Source organism: Sorex araneus, chromosome 4, assembly GCF_027595985.1.
Source record: "Sorex araneus isolate mSorAra2 chromosome 4, mSorAra2.pri, whole genome shotgun sequence".
NCBI classification, from domain to species: domain Eukaryota; kingdom Metazoa; phylum Chordata; class Mammalia; order Eulipotyphla; family Soricidae; genus Sorex; species Sorex araneus.
The window spans coordinates 9,010,542-9,035,002 of NC_073305.1; the positions used below are offsets into that span (position 1 = coordinate 9,010,542).

At 49.8% G+C, this 24,461-nt stretch overlaps 1 protein-coding gene across 2 annotated transcripts in view; it reads right to left on the reverse strand.

The window, feature by feature from the left end:
- Positions 1-9,423, reverse strand: part of TMCC1 (transmembrane and coiled-coil domain family 1) — a 178,188-nt gene extending 168,765 nt beyond the window's left edge. The window contains exon 1 of one of the 2 annotated variants that reach the window (XM_055137114.1): positions 9,270-9,423. The gene's annotated coding sequence lies outside the window, so the exon portion shown is untranslated. The remainder of the gene's footprint in view (positions 1-9,269) is intronic. The other variant, XM_055137115.1, reaches the window with a different exon arrangement.
- Between the last annotated feature and the right edge of the window lie 15,038 nt (positions 9,424-24,461).

Below are 24,461 nucleotides of genomic sequence, written 5' to 3' on the forward strand. Positions count from 1 at the left end.
TATCTTAAAAAAAATATGCCTTCAGAGTTGGATGCTGAAACAGGAAAGAGGAAAGAGAAAACACTACCACTTAATGCCACTCTACTACAGTCCAAACCTCAGGGGGAGTGTGGTTAGGAAGAACAAAACCTCTGTATTATCACTGGTGCCAAGAAGGCTTCAGAATGGGAATCCTGCCTACTATCCTTCTGGATACATAATGTTAAACATAATTTATATACTCCACAGTATCATTAGACCATGAATATATTTTATAATCCAAATTCACCGAAGAGACTACTTGCTTCATTCTCTCAGAAAGATAACTGAATGGTACACAATTCAGGATTTTCCTCCTAACAGATTTCTAGAGGAGACTACCTACTATTATCCTATCTGAATTAAAATTCTTCACTCTGTAAAGACAACAGAAAAGTGACATTTCATCACTCAATGGTGGATATTATGAAAGAAAAGAAGCATACTGTGGCCGGTGATATAGTGTTTTTTTTGGGTTTTTTTTGGTTTTTTTTTTTTTTTTTTGCTTTCTGGGTCACACCTGGCGATGCTCAGGGGTTACTCCTGGCTCTGCACTCAGGAATCATTCCTGGCGGTGCTCAGGAGACCATATGGGATGCTGGGAATCGAACCTAGGTCAGCCGCGTGCAAGGCAAACGCCCTATCCGCTGTGCTATAGCTCCAGCCCCATCCGGTGATATAGTTAGTGGCAAATGCTTTGTATGTATGAGAGCCTGGATTTAATCCCCAGTATGATGGACAGGTACAAGCCACAATACAACAAATAATAATAAAAACTAACATTCTCTGATCATGTCACTAAGTCACTGAGTAGCCTTCCTTTCAAACAAACAAAAAAAATTATACAGACACAAGAGAATTTAAAATCTGTGTTCAAACAAAAACTTTCATATGTATGTTCATAGCAGCTTTATTCGTAATAGCCAAAAAAGGGAAACAATCTATCAACTAGTGAATAAACAAAATGTGATCTATCCATATAATGGATTACTATACAGCTTTAAGAAAAGCAATTATATGTGAAACATGCTACATCATGGATGAATCTTTAAAATACTGTTAAAGAAAGCTAAAAGAAAAAAGATAGGTGTAATTTCATTTAAATAGGCAAATTTTCAGAGAACTGGGTAAAGTACTACTTAATACTAGGTGTGTGTTTTTTTTCCCTTTTTCTGGGGGGGTGGGAGGGTAAGGAGCACATTCAACTGTGCTCAAGGCTTACTGCTTACTCTGCACTCAGGGATCAAACCTGGGATGGCCATGTGCAAGGCAAGTGACTTGCCCACTCTCTCTCTCTGCCCCTGAAAGACATTTTCAATGAGATGATGAATTTTATAACTTTTTTCCTTCATTCGGGAACTATACCTGGCAGTGCTCAGGGATCATTCCTGGCAGGGACCAGGGGGACTGACCATATGTGGTGCTAGGGCTTGAACACTGGTAGCCCACGAGCGAGGTAAAACCCAATGGACTGCTGCTACGCCCTGAGATGGTGGAGTTTATATTAGGTGGACTTTACCTTAAAAGAAAAAAAGTTTCCAATTAATAGTGTTGACTATTTAATACCTGTGTCTTCTATCATTGGACTGGAGTGATAGCACAGCAGGTAGGGCATTTGCGTTTGCCTTGCATGCGGCCGACCCGAGTTCAATTCCCCCGTCCCTCTCGGAGAGCCCAGCAAGCTACCAAGAGTATCTTGCCTGCACAGCTGAGCCTGGCAAGCTACTCGTGGTGTATTCAATATGCAAAAAAAAAAAAAAAGTAACAAGTCTCACAATGGAGATGCTACTGGTGCCCACTTGAGCTAAATCTTTTATCGCTGAACAAAATACTGTCTTTATAAAAATCAATCAAAACTACATTTAAAATTTTAACATACCAACGTTCTGCAAAAGGGAAACAGGAAAAAACTGAGGCAGTGGCTTCTGAAGGACAGATGGTGCACAAATTTTAGAGCAATTAAACTACTGGATATGAAACTGTGACAGTGATTAAAAAGTTCCAAAAGTTGTCAAAAATCCATCAAACCTTGAAACACAAAAGAATAAACTCTACATATACAAGTTTTCAAGTGACAATTTAAGAGCATGGAATATTCTTATTGAAAGATCCGTTCTCGGCACAGAATGCTAAATGTGACAAAACAACTTAAATATGTTATAAATACTAAGCAACCACAAAAACAGAGTGAAGGAAAAGGTGTTGACTTCAGTAATAATGAAAATGAGTCTCTAAGACACAAAAGGAAATATCCATATGCACTGAACTCTTGTTAATAAAGAGTAATACATTTATCATACTCCAGACACAAAATTAAGAGATCACTGCACATGAATACTGGAATTAAGAATTAAATTAATGGATGGAAGAGGGTAAGAGTCAGGTTTCTCTTTGGTGAACTAAAAGTCAGAATTAGGTAGATGTGATAAGGAACAGAGTTGGAAACATCAGTACTAATTCATGTTTAGTTTAATAGAGATAAATTATTATGTTTATAGATATGTGCATATACATAGCTTAATTTATGCACTTAACTCTCCTTATTCTGCTACTTAAAGGTCTCAGAAGCAGCAATACTCCAGCAACAACCAACACATCAAGTACTCAAGATCTTGGTTTCTAATATTTCTTTCCAATAGAAAGAACTAGGAAAAAAGGGAGAAGAAAACTATAACAATGATTGATTATGGTATATAAAAAATAAGCCTAAAGCATCTTATGTTCTCAGAAAGGAAGTGCTCACATACACATTATCACGGGACTAGTCAAAGAGAAAGGATACCAAAAGAATTCCCAATGGCCAAACCTGGCACGTTGGAGCAATGAAATTTATGTAGGTACTTCATTTTTAAGGAGGAAGGGCATAACCCAACTCCCGTTAAGTATAGGTTATGTATAGTTATTTTCTCTGCAGGTATAATTAGAGGAAGGCAGTAACAAAAGGGTCACTTTTCAATACAGAAAAAGCATTACCAGGGTTGGCGCAATAGTACAGCGGGTAGAGTGTTTTGCCTTGCATGCTGCTGACCTGGCATCTCTGGCATCCCATATCATCTCCCGAGCCCACCACGAGTGATCCTTGAGTACAGACAGAGCCAGGAATAAGTCCTGAGCACCACTGGGTGTAGAGAAAGGAAAGGAAGGGAAAGGGCAGGGGAAAGGGAAGGAAAGAAGTACTACCTTAAACCAACGATAAGCATCAACACTGAGTCATGTGTACTCTTGATATGTGATGAGGATGATGTTACAAAATCATGACATCAATTTTTTAACAATCAGAAAAATCCCAATTGAAGGACATTCAATAAGACATATAGAATCTGTCAGACCAAAACTGTCAAGACCATGGAACAAAGGAAGTCTAAGAACCTGCCACTACCAAGAACTAAGGAACTGGGTCTATTAAATGTTGCATGGCATCATGAATTGGATCATGGAACACAAAAAAAGAACACTCAGGAAAACACTATGGAACTATGAATAAGGCATAGACTTAGTGGAAATGCAAATTATTATTACTCGGCCAGAGAGGTAGCACAGCAGGTAGGGTTAGTCCCTAGCACTCCATTAGGTTCCCTGAGCACCACCAAGAATGATCTCTGAGCAGAGCAAGCTGTAAGCCCTGCGCAACGCAACAGTGGGTGTAGCCAAAAGTAAATAAATAAATATTTCTATACCTCAGCTATACTTATTACTAAATAAACCAATGTATTAATATTGGTTCACAAATTATGACAAATATACCACATTAGTATGTTAATAACTGTGAGATAGAAATTCTGTAATAGCTACAATTCTATAAATCTAAAATAACATTTATTCTAGAATTTTGTTTTTAACAAATTAAACCTTATTTATGATATATGCCCACACAGCAGAGCCTGGCAAGCTACCCGTGGCGTATTGGATATGCCAAAAGAGTAACAACGAGTCTCACCATGGAGACGTTACTGGTGCCCGCTCAAGCAAATCAATAAGCAACAGGATGACAGTGATACAGTGACTTACGATATATTCCAAGACTGAAGTATTCTTCAGCATTTGGGACACAAAATATACCTAAAAGATGCCCTTCGATGTCTTAGCTCTCAAGAAACTTTCTCAAATCAGAAGAAAAATGCTCATGACAGAAGTATAAAATACTTTTCTTAGAAAAAATAAAGGGTAACTGAGATGCATAGGTAAGAGTATTACCAGGAATACAGGGAAAAGCTACAATTGTGAATGAAGACTTCACCAGGAGATAAAACTAGAGTGAGTCTGTACCCTGAAATATGCATCTGGGTTCCAAAGTGAGAAGAACAATGATTGAGCTCAGAGGAATAGCCACTGATTCAGAGCATCTTCCTTGCCAGTTCAAATCCTGGACCCACACCACATACTGGGTACAATCCTGGCAGCCCTGCTGTCTTGTAGGTCTTGTAGCCAACCTATCAGCAATCCCCCGCATCACAAGCAATTTCCACTTACACAACATGTGTGTGAGCACCACAAATAGTAATGCAACCCCAAAAGAGCAACAAAACTAAAAATACAGGTGGGTGCCATGGTCAGGAAGTGGGACCTCCAGTTGTGAGCTGCCCAAATAACTCCCAAGCAAGCACCACAACCCTAACTTAGGCGTGTCAGCTGAGTGCTATTCCCAGAGAACATCTATCCAAGAACTGCAACTAAGCATGTACAAAACTCAGTAAGCACCAAGTGTGCACCTGATACACAATCTCATTTATGGTTTTCTGCAGGCACCAGAGTTAAAAATGTACAAGGACCAGAGCCAGAAATATATGCAACATGCCCCACCGAATATTTAAGAAGGACAATGAAGGAAATGGGAGAAAAGAGGGGATAATTTTTTAATAATTAAAAATAAAAGAACAATGATAATGATACAGCTTATAAAAATAACTAAAGCAATGAATAAAAGGCTTTAAAAAATGAAAATACTTAACCCTGAAAAGTGAATACTTTAATAGAAGACAATATCCCTGTCCAAGAAAAAAAAGATTGTGTGGCATAACTAAGATTATGCCACTTAACTGGTGCCCGCTCGAGCTGACCTCTGGTAAAATATGAACAGCACTCAGAGATATAGAGTGACAGCTGTTCAGTAGAGTCACAACAGGAAATGCCAATTTGGAAGGACAGGAAGCATGTGGCCAAGTTCTTCTCTACAGCTTCTCAAAGGACTGTGTGCATGAGCCCAGTGAAGCAAAAAAACCTGCAAAGGGGGTCAGAGAGGTAGTACAGCAGATAAGGCACTTGCCTTGCACACACCCGGTTCAATCCCCGGCATCCCATTTGGTGGTTCCCAAATCTCTGCCACCAGTGATCCCTGAGCACAGAGTGAGAGTAAGTCTTGAGCACAACTGTATGTGGCGCATACCCGCCCCCCAGGAGAAGGAAAAATAAAACAACTTGAGAAATGTATTGATCATGGGCCAGGTATTTCAGTATTAATATTCACACAAGTAAACATGATGGTAATTAATGGAAGTTTAATTTAAAAAAAAGTATAATATACTTGTGAGGAAACAAGAATCTTAAATTCAAGAGGTTGAAGAGATAATACAGGGAAGTCGAGTGCTTGCCTCACCTACCATGATTCAATCCCCAGCACCACTTGCTTCCCCCAGCACGGCCGAGTGACTCTTTCGCACAGAGCCAATAATAGCCCCGGTGCGCCACCTGATCTGGCCCAATTCCACCACAATAAATGAAAATGCTCACCACCATCCACTCTCTGATAGTGATCAGATAACTCTGAAACAGCAAGACTGTTTGAAAGTCTACATATGCACACAATAACTCAGATCCTCTTTGCTCCCTCCTGTAGTCAGGCCAAGCGGCTCTCAGTCTATAAGGTACACAAGAATTACATATAATGATATATACAAGAACATGCACAGCAGGGTCTAAAAGATAGGCTAAGAGGTTGAGGTGTTTGTCTTGTAATCCCGGTTTGATCGCCAGCCCTTGGAGATCAGACTTGCTGACAAACATTCCAACAACTACAGCTACCTAAACATGGCATTAGTTACTTTAAAGGAATGAATTTTCTGTTGTCAAGTTACTAAATAGAGAATGAAAAAAGTCACTGAAAACATTTTTGGAGAGCACAAATGGGTTAGGAAGGTAAGGTCTCTTGGGGCTGGAGAGCTAGGACAGTAGTAAGGTCTTTCCCTTGCATGTGGTCAACCGGGTTTGATCCCCAGCATCCCATATGCTGTCTCGAGCACCAGGAATAAAAAACAAATACTTAAGCTCCTTGTGGTCTTTGATTTCATAATAGGTACTATGTTTCTGAAAAAGCAGCAAAATGAAAAAAACAAAGGCAATAACACCCTAGCATGTAAGAAGACAGTATACGTACATATATGTATGGAGATATAACAGAAATCCATTTGCATCTTTTGCTGTTCCACCTGCAGGAAAACTTTTTTCTTTTAATTTATTGAATTGCCATAAGATCAGGAAAACTGTTATATCTCTGAGGTCAAAACTCATGATCCCTTTGTGCTACCTCTTCATGCCTCACTCCTTCCCTACCTGTCACTCATCTCTTATCAGCTTTTTTTTTATTATAGTTTCTATCAGAAGTCACCAAACATTTCCTAAGTAGCAGCATTCTTCAATTCCTGGCCTGCAGATTCGGAAGGCTGAAAAACACTGGTCTACTTCCTTGGTCAGAAGTGCCAGTACAGTGGGAGGGGCACTTGCCCAACATGAATTCGATCCCCGGTACCACTTACTGTGTCCTGAACCCAAAGGAGTGATCCCTGAGCCCACTGACAGGAGTAAGTCCCGAGCACTGCCAGGTGGGGGCCGAAAACAAATACAAAAAATGTGCCAGTCCATGGACTAACACGCAGGACAGGTGCCAGCTTGCAGGTATGAAAAGGTTGAAGAACACTGCTATAAAGACGCAGGCCAAATCCAGCTCTCTGTCACGTGTTTTCATACGGCCTATGAGCTGAGAATCAGTTTTACAATTTCAAATTGGAGATGGGGGATTTGGGAGATGAAAGAAAAATTATATAAAATTCTAATTTCAGAACGTGAGTGATAGTACAGTGGGTAGGGCATTTGCCTTGCACACAGCCAACCCTGGTTCAATCCCCAGCACACCACACGATCATCTGACTTCACCTGGAGTGACCCCAGAGCGCACAGCCAGAAGTAAATCCTAAGCACTGCCACATGTGGCCAAAAATAAAACAAAAAAGTAAGTTCTAATTTCAGTATTCAAATCTTAAAGCATTCATTCACTTCTTTATGCAGTGTCTGCCTTTGGCTGCTTTTTCGCTACAACAGGTAACTGCAACAGAGATTAAATGGCCCACAAAGTTTAGTTTACCAATCACTGATTTATATTATTTCCTGACGTTTTCTTGTCTATTTATCCTTGCTATCCTCATTCTTACACGGATTGAAACTATTGAAACTCCATGAGGATATATACGGACACGGTCTGTTTTGTTTCTCCATTATGAGCCAATACAGAACTTTAGAAAAGAACTTGCCAAAAAATTCAAAAGGGCGTAATGAATGTCTGATACACTGATGCATGATGCATAAACACCACTGACTACGCACCGTCACTAAAGGCTTTGTGTATACATGTATTTATATGTATGTATATATGTATATATATATATACTTACATGTATATATGTATATAGATGACAAGCACAAAAACTCTTGCAGGAAAGGAAAACTATTCCCTTTAGAAAGAGCAAATAGCGTAAATTAATAGCTTAATTTAATTTAAGCTTAAGCAGCTTAAATTAATGGTAGGCACCATCGGTCTAGGTCATTGGACATTTTCATCAAATTGTGCAGGATGCTACTGCGCTCCTAAAAGACTCTCTCAACTACTACAAGGGGCACAACGCTCTTGTCAGCTGACGGTGCTCCCGAGTACCTTACATGCGGACACACTGAGAAATCTCCGCTCCTATCTCCGGCACACAGCATCCACGCCACGTCCAGTCGCAAGAAATGCTCATTATTCAACAGATCTAGAAGATCACATGCTGGTGAACTGTTAACATCCAATTTTTTTCTCCTCTTGCCGCCCCGATCGGCATCCACTCTGTAAGCAGCTTGAAAACTCTTCAGAAATTAAAAGGTTACCGCCCACAGACCAGAAGCAGCTTTTTAATCTTTCTATACTAGCCGGAGAGTGGGTGTGTGATTTCAAAAACACGCGAGCCAGCTCGGTGGGTAAAGGACAAGGTATTGTTGAGTGAAAACTCCACCTAGGAGCATCGTTTGTTACACGACAATAGTGAGACGGCCACCCACTCCGGAGTCCCACTCTCCCAGCCAAGTGAGCACTGACACCGGAGCCTTCGGTCAGGGGCTCTTCCTCCGGGGTGTCCTCTATGCACGGACGGATGCTTCAGCGGCAGGAAAGGGGGTCGACCCTCACTCTGCCGAATTCGAGGGTCTGGCCTTAGCTGAGAGCAGCTCCCCGAGCGCAGGTCGGTCTCGCGGGCCGGGGACCCCCACCTCCCGCGGAGACGCGAGTCTGGGGGCGGAGGGGGGCGGGGTGGGTGCGCCAGGGAGCCCGGACGCAGCCCGCCTGGGGGTGGGGGCAGCGTGCACTGTGTCCACGGGCGGGGCGGCCGCCCCCACCCCGCCACGGGGACCCCCACCCCCCTCGCTGCCATCCCGCGGGGGGCGCCCGGGCAGCCCGCACACACCTTCGCCTGGGCCGGGGGGCGCCCGTTTTGCGACCCGCGCCCGGAGCGGCGGTCCCCGGAGGGCGCCGCTGCCCGCCTCCCGGTGGTCCGCTGCCCGGCGGCGCTAACAAAGGCCCTGTGGCCGGCGCGGCCAGCCCACTTGTCGCCTGGCCGCCCCCGGCGCCACCCCCGCCCCCACCCCGGGCCCCAGCTGCCGCGCGGCGGCGGGGGGCGCGGGCGACGAGTGCCGGGCCCCCACCGGAGATGCGAAACTGGTGCCCGGGGCCCGGCGCTGCGCCGCGGCGGCCAACTTCGGGGCCGTCAGGGGCGCGCGGGGGCTCCCGACAGCCCCCGGGGCCGCGGCCCGACCCCCGCACGCCCGGGGGAGGCGCGGGGCGAAGCCGGGGTCAGCGTGACAGCGGCCGCGGCCGGCAGGCCCGGGAGGCCCGGCGGGGCGCGGGGGGTCGCGGGCGCGCCCGGGCCGGGAGCGGGAGGCCGGGCCGAGCCGGGGCCGCGGGGGGCGCGGGGGGCGCCGGGGCCGGGGCGGGGGCGGGGGCGCTCACTCACCGGCGCGGAGGGGAGGAGCCGCCGGCGTCTCGGCCAGCGCCGCCGCTCGAGCTCGGGCGCCGGCTCCTGCCGCTGCGGCCGCCGCGCCCGGTCCATCCCCCCCAACCACCCCCCTCCCGGCCCTCCCCCCGCGCCGCCTCAGCCGCCGCCGCCGCCGCCGCCTCGGCCGCCGCCGCCGCCTCAGCGCCGGCACGGGAGCGCGAACCGGCGCGAGAGGGCGAGAGCGCGCGCGCCCGCCGCCGCCGCCCACAGCCTCCGCCCCCGGCCGGCGGCGCACGCGCGGGGCGGCCCCGGGCGCGCGCACGCCGCAGGGGGCGGGGCCGAGCCCCGGAAGGCGAGGCCCCGCCCACGCGGCTGCCGCCCGGAGGAGGCGGGGAGGGGTGGTGGGGGAGTGGGAGGGGGAGGGCCCGCGGCCCGGCGCCTGCAGGGGGCGCCCCCGGGCTGCGGCCGCGATCCCGGGGGGGGGGTGGGGGGGGGGCTCCGAGCTCCTGCGGGCTCGTTTCCGGGGAGCGGGGGCCCCACCGCGCTGCAGGTCGGAGCGGACGTCTGGCCGCCGCGGCCGCCCTCGCACCTGCCCTCCCGCCCGCCCGCCTGCCCCGACCTGGCGGGCGCTCGGCGACGTCCCGGGGAAAGGGCGCGGGCGCGTCGCGCCCCCGTCCCCGCCGGACGGGCTGCGGGCGGGCGGGCGGCCCCGGGCTCGCCGGCTCTCCCCGCTCCCTCAGCCCCTCGACGCCGGGGCGCGGGGGCTCCTTGCCCGCGCTAGGCCCGGCGGGGGGCGCGCGCGCGGCGGGGCTGGAGCCCGAGTCCCCCGGCGCCTGGGCCTCCCGGAGGAAGGGGGCTGCACGTGCAGGGGGGTCGGGCGCGCCAGTGGGGTTTGCCCGGGAGTGGAAGCTCCTCGGAGCGGTGCGCGGTGCTGGGGAGAGCGGGCAGGAGGGGGGTGGCGGTGCGCGGTGCCCCCAGCGGGCAGTAGGGAGGGGGGGTGGGAACCAGCGTTTTGCGGCCCGGGGCGCAGCCAGCTCTGAGCAGGGGCGGGGACGGGTCCCGATCCGCTGGGGACGCACCTCCGAGAGACCCCCGAGGAGTGGACTGTGGATGGGGGCGACGAAGCCCAGACTGGGGGGTGGGGGACACCGCGGAGGATTTCTGAGCATCCCGCGTTGCTTTTAAGCGAGCGCTCGAGCATTTTGAGTCGAGGCCCCGGGGAGTGACCGGTGGGCAGGCTGCAGTCTCTGGGGCACGTTAGACTGCTGGTCGTGCCGAGAGCACTTTTCAGGAAGTCAGAGGACGGGATCGGATGGTAGCCTGGACAGCGCCAAGGCGGGGGAGGGGGCCGGCGGGGTCTCGGTTTGGGGGCTGGGGCTGGCAGAGGGCTGGGGGCGGGAGCGCGTACCCCCCCCCCACCCGTGCTGGAGAGCCCGGCTCGATCCCCGGCACCGCGGACTGGCCGGGAGTGTGGTCCCCCAGAACGAAGCAACGAAAAGATGCGAGGTTGGTCAGGGATGCGGTCACAGGCCCCCTGAAGGAAGCCCCTCAGGGAAATAAAATGGATGAGAAGTGAAAAAGTTCAAAGTGAAAGGGTGGGGGAGCCGGGGGTGGGCTGTAGTTCTGCAAGAATCTCTGATTGGCCGGACCCGTGAGCACCCCTTTTAGCCCGGGCGGGGGCGGGGGGGAGAGAGGGGCATCCCTGGGGCTGGGCAGCACCACATTGCCGGACCGGCCATTGAACCATCAAGCCCAAACTGCTGGACAGTAGCTCAGGGAGTAGCTACTTCCCAGGACACCTCTGGGGAGGCTCCTCCCAAAAACGGAGAGGAAAAAATATTCTCTGTGACCTCCGGGTTGTGTGTGTGTGTGTGTTTGTGTGTGTGTTTGCCATCATTGTTACTGTATTGGCATATGAATATGCGGAGGGGAGTTTGCCAGGCTCTCCCGTGCAGACAGGAAAGCTCCCGGTAGCTTGCCAGGTTCTCTGAAAGAGCCTCTAATGTGGCACCATTGGGAAGGACGAGTAAAGAGAGGCTGCTAAAATCTCAGGGCTAGGACAAACGAAGATGTTACTGGGCCCACTCAAGCAAATCAAGGATTAATGGGATGATAGTAATAGTGATAGTGATTTTTCTTTTCTTTTTTTTTTTTTTCGAATTAGTACTGAAGCGATAGCACAGCGGGTAGGGCGTTTGCCTTGCACGCAGCCAACCCGGCTTCAATTCCTCTGTCCCTCTCAGAGAGCCCAGCAAGCTACCGAGAGTATCCCACCTGATGGCAGAGCCTGGCAAGCTCCCCGTGGCGTATTCAATGTGCCAAAATCAGTAACAAATCTCACAATGGAGACGTTACTGGTGTCCACCCGAGCAAATCAATGAGCAATGGGATGACAGTGCTACAGACAGAGCCCTCAATGGTGACTAAGATACAAAGACAGTCCACAGAATGGGAAAGATTTTTTACCCAATACCCATCTAATAAAGGGTTAATATCAAAGCTATATAAGGCACTGATAGAACTTTATAAGAAAAACATCTAATCCCATCAAAAAATGGGGAGAGGAACAGAAACTTTCTCAAAGAAATTCAAATGGCCATAAGGCTCATAAAAAAAATGTTCTACATCATTAATCATCAGGAAGATGCAAATCAAAACAACAGTGAGATATCATCTAACACTACAGAGGTTGGCACAAACCAAAAAGAACAAGAACAAACAGTGCTGGCATGGATGCGGAGACTCATTCATTGTTGGTGGGGATGCCGACTGGGCCATTCTTTTTAGAAAGCAATATGGGTGTTCCTCAAAAACTAGAAATTGAGCTCCTATTTGACTCAGCAATACCACTTCTGGGAATATACCCTGGGGGCCCAAAGCCACACAGCAGTGCAGCTCTCTGCACTTCTATGTTCACTGCAGCACTATTCACCCAGAATCTGGAAACAACAAAGTACCCAAGAATAGATGACTGGACAAAAAAATAAAAAACTATGGTACCTCTACAGAATGGAATACTATGCAGCCACCAGGAAAAATGGAATCATGAACTTTGCTTGTAAATGTATGGATATGAAGAATATCATGCCGAGGGGCTGAAGCGATAGGGTGTTTTCCTTGCACGCGGGTAAGGGTGTTTGCCTTGCACGCGGCCGACCCAGGTTCAATTCCCAGCATCCCATATAGTCCCCAAGCACTGCCAGGAGTGATTCCTGAGTGCAGAGCCAGGAGTAACCCCTGAGCATCGACAGGTGTGACCCAAAAAGCAATATATATATATATATATATATATATATACATGTTTATATATATATCATGCTGAGTGAAATGAGTCAGAGGAGAGGGACAGACATAGAATGACTGTACTCATTTGTGGGATATAAAAAAAAAACATAGTATGGGACTAATATCCATGGACAGCAAAAACAGGGTTCAGGAGGACTGGTCCATGGTTGGAAGTTTGCTACAAATATGTAAGGGGCGCAGGGCAGTTAGGATAAATAGGTGACCACTATGGCAATAAATAGTTCGATCCCTGTCATCTATATGGTTTTCCCAAGCACTACCAGGAATAATTTCTGAGTGCAGAGCCAACCTGAGCATTGCTGGGTGTAGCCGCAAAACCAAACAAGGAAAAAATAATGCCGAATTCTGGAGAGATAGTGCAGGGATGAAAGTGCTTCCCTCGTATGCTGCCAACCTTAGTCCAAGATACAGATCCCACACATCATGCCCTACGCACCACCAGAGCTCACTCCTGAGCAGAGCCAGAAGTAGCACGTCGACACTGCTAGCTGTGGCCCACCCATCCACCCCAAAGAGAAAAGAAACGCAGAACCTGAGCCTTTCCAGATCAACTCCATATCAGTTTATTCAACATCTTCATTTTAACATGACCCACCCCCCGGAGATTCACAAGCATATTCCAATTTGAAAACCATGGCTCTTGATGGCATGCGTGTCTCCATTGACTCCCCATTGAATAGAAACTACAACAAGTGTGAAGAAGAGTATCAGGTCAAAACGAACGAATGAACCTTGATTTCGTGATTCTAAGAAATGAATATAGGGAAACTAAAAACCTTAAATTGCTTGGTAAAATCTAGTATAACTTCCATGCAAGTATTGCAGTAACAATTTATCACATTTCCAAATACACTTGTGTCTCTTAGTAAGGCTGCAACTTTGCTAATATAGTTCAATCAATCAGTCAAGTATTGCAGTACCACTGCAGTAATAAGTCATCACATTTGTGGTTTATCACGTGTCTCCTAGTAGGGTTTCAACTTTGCTAACATAGTTAAACCAATATAGAATGCCAGATACCCAAACGAAAATTTAATCAAAATGTATTAAGGCCGAAAATGACCCAAAAATATGGCACCTGCTGCTGACCAAAGTAGAGGGGAGGAAGCAAGGTTTCTTTTCAGGCTGAGGATGTGTCTCAGTGGCAGAGCACATGCTTTGTAGGTGAGAAGCCCTGGGTTTAAAGAATTTTATGTCCATGAAACAAGACAAATACCTGCCATTACTATATAAAGGACTGGAGTGATAGTACAGCGGGTAGGGCATTTGCCTTGCACACATCCAACCCAGGTTCAAATCCTCCGTCCCTCTCGGAGAGCCGGCAAGCTACCGAGAGTATCCCGGCCGTATGGCAGAGCCTGGCAAGCTCCCCGTGGCGTGTTTGATATGCCAAAAACAGTAACAACAAGTCTCACAATGGAGACATTACTGGTGCCCGCTCGAGCAAATTGAACAACGGGATGACAGTGATACAGTGCTACAGTGCTACTATATAAAATGTGTGCCTCAGTGAAAAAGTGAGGACCAGGGGGATGATAAAGGACTGGAGCACATGCTTACAATCAAGAGTCCTGGGTTAGCTCCACAGCAACACGTAGTTTCCTGAGCACTGCTGGAAGGCGTATCACCATATCACTGTCATCTTGTTGTTCATCGATTTGCTCGAGTGGGCACCAGTAACATTTTCATTCGTCCCAGCCCTGAGATTTTAGCAGTCTCTCCTTACTTGTCTTTCCAAACAGTGCCGTATTGGAGGCTCTTTCAGGGTCAGGGGAATGAGACCCGTTATCGTTACTGTATTTGGCATATCGAATACACCACAGGTAGCTTGCCAGGCTCTGCCGTGGCTGGAAGGTGTACCCTAAAAAAATTCTAGGTGAGGGCTGGAGCAATAGCACAGTGGGTAGGGCGTTTGCCTTGCACACAGCTGACCCAGGTTCAATTTCCAGCATCCCATATGGTCCCCTGAGCAGAGCCAGGGGTAATTCCTGAGTGCAGAGCCAGGAGTAACCCCTGTGCATCGCCAGGTGTGACCCAAAAAGAAAAAAAAATTCTAGGTAAATAGGGGATTGAGACCAATCTCTTATCTTGGTGTGGAAGACTTCTCCCAACTCCTTCTCTGCCTCCTTCCAAGACCCTTAGAGACTTGATGATTTTAATCTCCCTCCCCTTATTCTTTCCTTGATACCTCCTGACAGAACACAGAAATCTTCCAGACTTTCCCTGAGTCCACGAGGTCCAACAGGCAAGGTGGGATATGAGTACAAACCATTCTTCATATGTGAAAATGCCATGACCTTGTCTGAGAACCAGACAGAACAAGTGACAACTGCCCTGCTCCCTCCCCCGGTCTAAGCAGAGCCAGGCATGGTCAGACCCAGGAGCCCCTTGAGGCCTGGATTGGCTAGTGGTCGGCATCTCAGCCGTCTTGGTCTGTTTTGATTTTGATAGAAACCCAAAGCAAAGAGACCTCCACAAAATCAGAGCTGGAGGGAAAGAGCTGAATAATCCCCAGAAGGCCGGGCTGCCACGGGGCCAAGATCTCTGGACCCTAGACAGGAGGAGGGCAGATTGAGTGCCCGCCCTGCCAGAGGCCCAGTGCTGCACCCACATCCAGAGAAACGGCCCGGCTTTAGGACTGACCTGAGAAGGCCAGAGGGACACCTGCAGCTCATCGGCCCAGCGGCAAAGCCCCGGAAGCGAACAACTGCCTATGGGACCACACGGCATCTCCCGATTTCACAGAGTGGAGAGCCAAGGAGAGGCAAGAACCTTAGACGGGAACATTGAGTCGAAGCCCACGAAGCGCCATGAGTGAAAGCAGCAACACAGAAGGCCCGACTCGCACCCAGTAGCTCAAGAAGTCCTGAGTGACTTCAGCGGCACCGTGATGAGTGATATGTTGTAATAAACAATGTCAAGTAAATTAGTACCTGCGGAGGGAGCAGGCTGGGGTGTGGGTGGGAAACTAGGGACATTGGTGGAGGGAAGGGCACATCGGTGGTAAGACTGGCATATTGAATACCTGAAACGACTTGTATCGTGAGCAGCTTTGTAAATCATGGTGCTTAACTAAAGTTACAAAAATTTAAATCAGAGCCGGAGCGATAGAACAGCAGGTAGGGTATTTGCCTTTCATGCAGATGACTGCAGGTCCATCCCTGGCATCCTCTATGGTCCCCCGAGCACCACCAGGAGGAACTCCTGAGTGAAGAGCCAGGAGTAACCCCTGAGCATCGCTAGGTGTGACCCAACAACCACAAAATGAAATCAGAGCTACTGATTAGGAGGATGCTGATATATTTATAGAGCAGAGCATGGCAGGAGCGAGGAGACCCTGGAACGCTGAAACGCTTCCTCCCATTGCTGCTTCTAGCATGATCAGGAAGGATAGGTTTCCCCTTTTGGTGGGAGGTGGAGGTGCCGTCTGTCCCCAAACACAGGCATCACAACCTGCTGCTAGAAAGCCCACCCACTACTTCCATAACCCCCCCCCATCCAGAAAAAGGCCCTGATTGGCTCATATTAGGTCCAATGCCCACCCACGGCCCACCATCTCGGATGTGTGTGGCTAGGAGGGTGGGCCATTGTGTGTGGCAGGAAGACCCACCGGAACCACAAAGTGGCTTCAGAAGTCAAAAGGAACAAGGACCCAGAAGAAATTGCTTTTCAAAGAAGAAGGGGGACTGAGCAGGACAGACAAAGACAGAGCGGACAGGGACTCATGAAAAATCCATGAGAATTTGGATTCTCTGGCCTGGACCCTCTCAAGTAAACAACGTTTTCAATCCCCTTTCCCAGGGATCCCGAGACAAGGCGAGCGGGGTCCTCGGGGTTGCTCAGAGATAAGGCGGCAGGAGCACAGAGGCAGAGGGATGGTCTCAGGGTTCAGCTGTCCCTGGGACAGGGGCGAGAGCACAGCGGGAACTCACCAGCGACGTTCCTTGGTGCCACCAGCTCGGGCTGGAGCCCAGAGAGCCTTTCCCTCCCGGCCCCAGTGAGCGGAGCGGTTGGCCCACAGCTGTTTCCTGGCTGCCGAGCAGCCGGCGCGTGGATCTCGGCCCCACCCATGGCAGCTGTGTGCTCTAGGAGGTAGTTTTTTTTTTCTTTTTTGACTCCTTTTGGAAAATAAATGCAAAATTACAGAATATGCACAGGAATAAGTGAGAGAACTCCTGTGTATCTTTAACTCAGATCTAGCAGTTCTTTTTTGTTTTTTTTGGGTTTTTTTACTTTTTAATGGAATCACTGTGAGATAGACCCTTACAAGGCTGTTTATGATTGGGTTTCAGTCATACAGTGTTCCAACACCATCCCTCTACCAGTGCACATTTCCCAGCACCAGTGTCCCCAGGTTCCCCCCATCACCCACTGCCACCACCCCCTGCCTACCTCTATAGCCTCTATGGCAGTCTCTCTCTCTGTCTCTCTCTCTGTGTCTCTCTCTTTCTTTCTCTCCCCTCCCCTTTGGGCATTGTGGTCTGCAATATTGATACTAAAATGTTATCAAAAATATCCCCTTTACCTACTTTTTAACACTCAGCTCTTCTCTAGAATGCAGATCTAGCAATTTCTAACACATTAAAATATTTTTTTACTCTCTCTCTTTCTTTCTCTCTCTCTCTCCTTGTTTCTGAGCCCTATGAAAGTACCTTGCATATATCATGGTTCAGTGTTTCCTAAGAATGAGACTTTATTTTTCTGTTACATAACACAGTGCAGCTATCAAGTTTGGCGAACTTAACATCGACACATACTTCCTGATCGCTTCCATATTCCAGTGAGGCCAGCTCTCTGCGTCCCTGTGGCTTTTGTCCCTCTCCTACTGAGTCCAGTCTGGATAATGATCATCTTTGACTGTCCAGTCTTTTAGCTTCCTTCTTCCTTCCCTCTGCCTTTGGTCATTTTTCTTGGTTTTTTTTTTCCATACACAGCAGTGCTCCAGGCTACTCCTAGCTCTGTGCTCAGAGGTAACTCCCAGAAGTACTCAAAGAACCATGTGGTGGCAGGGATCAAACTAGGGTCGGCCACATGCAAAACTTGCCCCTTAACCTCTGTTCTCTTTATTTTATTTATTTATTTATTTATTTATTTATTTATTTATTTTTGCTTTTTGGGTCACACCCCAGCGATGCACAGGGGTTACTCCTGGCTCATGCACTCAGGAGATTTACTCCTGGCGGTGCTTGGGGGACCATATGGGATGCTGGGAATCAAACCCAGGTTGGCCACGTGCAAAGCAAACGTCCTACCCGCTGTGCTATCGCTCCAGCCCCTTAACTTCTGTTCCATCTCTCTGGCTCAGGCCAGAGAGATTGTTTAGAGAGTTTTAGAGAGTTTATGATGTTCCCTCAGAACCGAGTTCAGGTACTCCATCCCCTTCCAGAATGCTGCATGAAGCTCTCGTTTCCTTTGCAAAGACCACACATCTGGAGTCATGTGATACTTAACCAGTTCTTGCTCATGATTTCACACTGCTCTCCAAGCCATGTGTGTCTGCTTCCTTTACGGGTGGGTGGCCTGGCGTTATTGTTATTTCTCCCTTAACATTAAACAGGACTGGAGTGATAGTACAGCGGGTAGGGCGTTTGCCTTGCACACATCCAACCCAGGTTCAAATCCTCCGTCCCTCTCAGAGAGCCGGCAAGCTACCGAGAGTATCCCGGCCGTATGGCAGAGCCTGGCAAGCTCCCCGTGGCGTGTTTGATATGCCAAAAACAGTAACAAGTCTCACAATGGAGACGTTACTGGTGCCCGCTCGAGCAAATCGATGAACAACGGGATGACAGTGCTACAGTGCTACAGTGCTAACATTAAACAAGCTGTGGAGAGATACTTCAAAACCATGCAAACGTCATTCTTCTCACCAAATTATCCTCCCTCAAGTCAGCCTCAGCCAGTGATAGTTGCCTTTACCACAAATACGAAACTATTTGACTTTCCCGCTCGCTATAAAATCGTCGTCGGCGTAGTCGTTGTTGTTACTTTAGGGGTCATACCCGACAGTGCCCGGGGGCTCCTCCCTGCAAAGCTCCCCCCACAGCCTGATCCAGGCCCCTAAGCTGTTTGAGCCTGGCAGGACCCCAGAATGATTTCTGACCACATCCCAGCCACGTGTGTGTAAGTACCACCCAGAAAGGGGTTGAGACCCCCAGCAAGTATCTACACTAAAAAGAGACGTGAGCGGGGGCTGGAGTGATAGCACAGCGGGTAGGGTGTTTGCCTTGCACGCGGCCAGCCCGGGTTCAAATCCCAGCATCCCATATGGTCCCCTGAGCACCGCCAGGGGTGATTCCTGAGTGCATGAGCCAGGAGTAACCCCTGTGCATTGCTGGGTGTGACCCAAAAAGCAAAAAAAAAGAAAGAGAGACATAGCGTCCTTCCCAGACAGTGCAACCCCCACGAGTGAGCACTGTGTGAGCACTGCAGCCACTCCTGACGAGCAACCCAGTCACAGTGTGTGGGAAGGTAGCCACTAGCAGGCACATGTGGAATTCAGTTACTACAACAAAAGCTGCAAGTGTGCAAAGCTGCAAGTGTGCAAACACTTCACCCTGATGTGTGGCCCCTGACAAGCACCACGGCAAAAACTTTGCAAGGACCACACCCAGGCCTGTCTTTGTCCCCCCTCACGCGCCCCTGACCCCTGACCTGCTTGCTCTGAGCTGCCTCCAAGGTGACCGTCCCACAAGGCTGTTCTAGCACTGCGTGTTCCAGGCCGAGGCTCTTACACAATTCTGCGGCACACGTGAGGTCAGGAACAGGAAACCGAAGCCCAAGTGGCCGGCAGCGCTGCCCAGGCCGGCCCGGTGCTGAGGAAGGCTGCCCAGGGGCCTGCCTCGCTGTTTCTCTAGCCCTTCACCTTGAGGCTGAGGCTGAGGCCTGTGATCCAAACTCCGTATTCGCTTCCCTGACTCTAAAACTCCTCACTTCCTGGGCTGCAGCGATAGCACAGCGGGGAGGGCGCTTGCCTTGCATGCGGCCGACCTGGGTTCGATTCCCAGCATCCCATAGGGTCCCCTGAGCACTGCCAGGAGTAATTCCTGAGTGCAGAGCCAGGAGTAACCCCTGAGCATGGTCGGGTGTGACCCAAAAAGCAAATAAATAAATAAATGAAACTTCTCAATTCCTGGGTTGTGCCTGATCCAGATGGTGACAACCCCAGGAAACCCCGGGAAACGGCCTCCTCATCTCTCCAAACTGGCTCCCGCCTGGTGTCCCAGAACACAGCCATTAACGCAGCCCCGGGCCAAGCTTCCTCCCTCTAGGAGAGGACTTTCACTGCTTCTGCTGAGCCTTCCCAAATGAAGGAGGAACCTTGGCCCAAAGGGGAACTCCAGGCGCCACCCGAGAAACGGGCTCCCGCCTGCCCAGGGCACTGGGGTCAGAGACGCACGCAGAAATGGTCACGAGAGCTCATCTGTCCCTCATCAGCGCTTCCCCGGGCATCCGAGGGGGCTTTGCCCGGTCCCGGGTGGGGGCTGGTGGGGAGCAAGGAGGCATATGGGGGGGGCTTCAGGCACTCTCTGCTTCTCTCACCACCCCCGTGTCCCCTGGAAATTCATTTTATGTGTCAAGTTGGCAGAACCACGGGGTGCCTAGAGATTGGGCCACATGCCGTTCTGGATGTTTCTGTGGGAGTCGGGGGCCAAGGGTCGCACCAGGGGATGGGAATCAGGGAGACAGTCCAGGAGCTAAGTTATACGTCTCCTGAGCTGACCTGGGCCCAGCCCCTGGCACCACACAGTCTCCAGGGGACCCCCACGGGTGGCTCGGGTGAGCCCTGCATCCTCACGCCCGAGCAGCGCCTCATTCTCAGGCCTTTGTACAGAACTGCTGTCCCCACTGGCCAAGAATCTCTGTGAGACCCAGGCCCCCTGAGCACCACTTGGGCTGTCCCCTCTCCCCGCCCCCCAAATTCCTGGACTTTGAATCAAGCAGTTGCCCTTTATTTTTTATTTTATTTTATTTTATTTTGCTTTTTGGGTCATACCCAGCAATGCACAGGGGTCACTCCTGGCTCATGCACTCAGGAATCACCCCTGGCGGTGCTCAGGGCACCATATGGGATGCTGGGATTCGAACCCGGGTCAGCCGCGTGCAAGGCAAACGCCCTACCTGCTGTGCTATCGCTCCAGCCCCTCAAGCAGTTGCCCTTTATACAGTGGTGGGCCTCACCCCCCAGTTGAGGCCCTGGACAGACCCAAAAGATCAGCCCCGGCGAGCAGAGTAGGAGCCTCAGGCTCTGTGACAGCTGCCGGCTCATGCTGGATGCGGGACAACGACCCGCCAAGGTCTTGACCAGCTGCGGGCAGAGCCCTGCGTGGACCAGTCCCTGACTCGGTCATCCGTCAGTCTCTCCTATTCGTTCTGCTCCTCTGGGGAGGTCAGACAAGTCCTCGGGGTGGGACCGACCAACCAACGGCTCTGTTTGCGTCTGGGCTTCCTAAAGGGGCTCTGAAGTTCAAGGCCAGCCAAGCTTCGCAGGTTCTGGAAAGGTACCAACTGCCATGGGATGGACCATCCTCCCTCCTCCTTCCTTCTCCACTCTGCAGCTCGCCCCCACACACACACCCTGCTGCCATCAGGGGTAGGGAGCAGGAAGGGGCGGGTGTCTGGACCAGAAGGGCTTACTATCGGGGTCCTACTTGTTGCTGGTTTCCTGCGCACCTCTGAAGAGAGGAAACCCTCTCGGGTGCTGCCAGGCACTCTGGGACCCCCTAGAACATGTCACTGTGACCTTTTTTTTTAAAAAAAAAATTAAATCACCATGAGAAGCACGGTTACGACTCTGTTCATGATTGGGTTTCGGTCACACATCGCCTTGCATGCGGCCAACCCTGATTTTGATCCCCAGCACCATGTATGACTCCCCAAACCCCACCTGGAAGGGTCCCTAAGCACCTTGGTGTGGCCCCCAATTTTTTTTTTAATAATTTGATCTTTTCTTACAGCTGACCAGTATTCCGTTGTGTCCATAGTCCACAGTTTACTTTTCGGGGAGGACCAAGTCTCCCCCCTGCTCTGCACTCCTGAGGCTGCCGTCCCTGGTGCCCGCACCCTGGGAGATGGAGCCTGAACTTGGCTTCTCATGGTCCTGCCGTGGCCTGGCCTGGCCGCGGGTGGGGCCACTTCCGCTCTTAGCCTCAGCCCGGGCAGGGCGGGGGATGGGCAGGGTTAAATTTCTGCAGCTCCCCAAGACGTCCGCTCACCGTTGCCTGAGGCATCAGGACTTGCCACAGCACCCGTGCTCATGGTTCAGGAATGCTCTGTCACCGCTCCACACCCCGCCACCACTGTCCCTTGGCCCCTTCTCCTTCCCTGCCCCCCACTCCTTAGCTGACTCAGGCCCGGCGGCAGAATCTCAGTGTTTGTCTGCATAGGCCTATCTCTTCCCTTTTCCCCTTCATTCCCTTCTCCAGTTCACAAGGGAGTGAGATCATCTGGTGTTTGTCCTCCTTCTGACTCACTTCGCTTCACATGACCCTCTCCAGGGGACAGAGAAAGCACAGTGGGTAGGGTACGTGCCCAGGTTCCATCCCCGACACTACGTACGGTTCCCCAGGCTATGCCAGGAGTAATCCCTGAATGCAGAGCCAGAAGGAAGCCCTGAGCTCTGCCAGGTGTGGCCCCAAAGCAACAGCCATAGATTGACCCTCTCAGTTCTACCCACATTGCAAGTTTTCATCTTTCCCAACAGCAGGAACAAAAAGGGAACAAAGAGACAGTACAGTGGGCAGGCCACTTGCCCTGCACGCAGCCAACCCAGATTTGATCCCCAACACCCCATCCGATTCCCTAAGCCCCACCGGGAGTGATCCCTGAGCACTGCTGGGTGTGGCCCCCAATTTTTTTTTTAATAATTCCATCTTTTCTTTTTTTTTTTCTTTTTGGGTCACACCTGGCAATGCACAGGGGTTACTCCTGGCTCTGCACTCAGGAATCACTCCTGGCGGTGCTCAGGGAACCATATGGGATGCTGGGAATCGAACCCGAGTCAGCCGCGTGCAAGGCAAACGCCCTCCCCGCTGTGCTATCGCTCCAGCCCCAAATTCCATCTTTTCTTATAGCCGTTAGCTGTATTCTATTGCGTACATAAACCACAAGTTCTTTTTTTTTTTTGGTTTTATTTTGTCTGTCTCTGGCAGTGCTCAGGGCCTACTCCTAGCTCTGTGCTCGTGAGATATACAGGCTTGGCCGTGCAGTGCTGGTGTAGACCACATACAAGGCAAACAGCTTACCCCCTGTGCTATCTCGCTGGCCAGGAGAAATACGTCATGATTTCCTTACCCACTTATCTGCTGTTGAGCACTTGGGTTGTTTCCAGATCGTGGCCATTGTAGAAAGCACTGTAATGAGCGTGGGTGTTGGGTAACTGGGTTGTCCTGGCTGTTCCCACAGGGAGGTTAGGGTTCATGGAGCCACTCCTACAACAGTGCAACTTGAGGCGCGGCTAATAATCCTATATTGCTTTTCTCTTTCCTTTATATCATTTGTATGGTTTATTGAGCAATGTCCTTTTCTGTATAGGCACAGGAAGACAATTGATGCTATGCTATGTGACGTTGGAGTTAATTGACTCCAAAATAATATTTTCTTCTGGGCATCCGTATTTACTTGACTTAAGCCTCAGTTGCCCTTAGTTCCTGGCACTCCAAGAGGAGGGTCCCGATAAGGGACTGATGGACCCAGGGCAAGCTGTGAGCTACCCTGGCATTGAAATGGCCAGGCCGAGTGCCATAATACTTAACTCTAAATTAAGAGCAAGGTCATGGCTGCCGAGATGTGATCCTGGGGGCCGCACGTGTGCGGCCTCTCTGCAGCTGCACAAGCATGACTCCAGAGGCCAGCTAAACTACTTTTAGTATGAGCAGTTCCTTGCAGAATGTCTCCAGACTGAGAACTAAGCTGCTGCTGCCCCATGCCTGCCCAGGAGGGGAAGGTATTCTCTCTCTCTCTCTCTCTCTCTCTCTCTCTCTCTCTCTCTCTCTCTCTCTCCTTTTTCCTTGCAGGGGGGGGAAGGGCGTGGCGACCACCATATTATGATGACCACAGATGAGAGTTACAAGCTTGCAATGATCCAATATCTGGAAGAAATTTCCCTGGACATAGTTGCTAAAATACAGAAATCCAAAACCTCATATCTCTTCACAACAGGTCTGACTCTAGCAGGGAACTCCTAACAGTAATAGTGAGGTTTTTGTTGAAATATTGAATGTAACCAAAGTATAGAGAAAGTAAAGTGAAATTTATCAGTTGGGGGGTGGGGCGGGGCGGGATGGGAGGTATACTGGGTTTTTGGTGGTTTTTTTTTTTTTTTGCATGGTGGAATATGGGCACCGGTGAAGGGATGGCTGTTTCAGAATTGTATAACTGAGACTTAAACCTGAAAGCATTGTAATTTTCCACATGGTGATTCAATAAAATTAAAAATTTTAAAAAAAAGAGCACAGTCATGTGCAAACTCTGTCATGACCCCCAAAGAGGTAACTAAATGAGGACCCTGCTGGGGTTAGGAAAGACTAACCTGGCCTGAGGACTGTGGTCTGGGATATATAGTGAGATGTCGCCAGGAAGAGTCAAACTTTAAGCTTAACATATCTCTAACTGTGTGTGTTTTAAAATTTTTTAAACAAAGAAATATAACCCAGTGTTATCCAACACATGGGTACACATATATCTTTTCAAATTAATGTTTTCATGTTCTGGGGACAGATACCGAGGTGTGGAACCAGGGAGTCAAATGGTAGCTTACTTTTAAATTGTTCGCTTTGGGGCCATCCCTGGCAGTGCTCAGGGCTTCCTCCTGGCTCTGTGCTCAGAGCTCAGTCCTGGAGGTGCTCAGGGGACCATATGCAGTGCTGAACATAGAACCAGGGCTGGCCGTGTGCAAGGCAAGCACCC